This window comes from Spermophilus citellus (assembly GCF_964194105.1).
Source record: "Spermophilus citellus genome assembly, chromosome: 2".
Classification (NCBI taxonomy): domain Eukaryota; kingdom Metazoa; phylum Chordata; class Mammalia; order Rodentia; family Sciuridae; genus Spermophilus; species Spermophilus citellus.
In genome coordinates this window covers 189,781,706-189,782,645 of record NC_138183.1, presented here as the reverse complement: position 1 = coordinate 189,782,645, position 940 = coordinate 189,781,706, and positions in this window count along the sequence as shown.

Below are 940 nucleotides of genomic sequence, written 5' to 3'. Positions count from 1 at the left end.
TCTCAGGAACCTTGCCGTGACGTCTGCTGTGCCCTTGGTTTTCTCACTGTGCTCAGGTAGTGACTTGGGCTCCTGGTTGGTAAGGTGAAGCTCTGCCCCTACCCCTGGTGACTTGTGGGACGCGGCATGGAGGTGAAAGCCCTCAGTGCAGAAATGCCACCACTGGGAGAACCCAGAGGGCAGAGCTGGGAGTAGGTACAAGAACAGAACAAGATGAGGTGCTTGCGTTCAATCTCTCCCAGTTCCACACACAAAAAAAAGAAAAAAATTGAGGTGTTGTTAGAAGGAAGGGTCACTGGTTGGAGGTTCCCAGTGGGATGCTATTTGGGGGACTCACTTATCAGGTGGGCCTGGAACCCCAACGTCTGGAGACTTTACAGACCCCTAGAACTCTGGGTTGCCCAGAAATATCTATTGCCGATATTAGATTCCTTTCCTCTGAGAAGCTGAACTAACAAAAGGCAGCTCCCTCCAGGACTCATCCTTTCCTTGGAGCTGGAGAGGGACATAGGAATGGCTGTGTGTACAGGGCCACTTTCCACCAATCCTGCCTGTCTCCTTTAGAAGAAAGATGCTGGAAAGGCAGGGACAGAGGTGGTGCAGGGGTGTGACTGGGGGTTTCAAGGACTGCTGGTAGAGAAGTTGTTGTGGTCCAAATGTCAGACTCTGGACATGAGAGACCTGTGTAAGCAGGTCAGAAGAGACACAATAATGGGGGACTTCCAGGAAAGGTGAATTGGCAGATGCCTCTTTACCCTGAGGTACAGAGGATTCATTCTTGCCCCCTAGCCAAGAAAAGTCCCTAATGAGAGGCTGGGGTTGTAGCTCAGTGGTAGAGCACTTGCCTCGCAGGTGTGAGACCCTGGGTTCAATCCTCAGCACCACATAAAAATAAAAGATATATATATATATAAAGTCCCCAATTATTCCCAATGAAAAT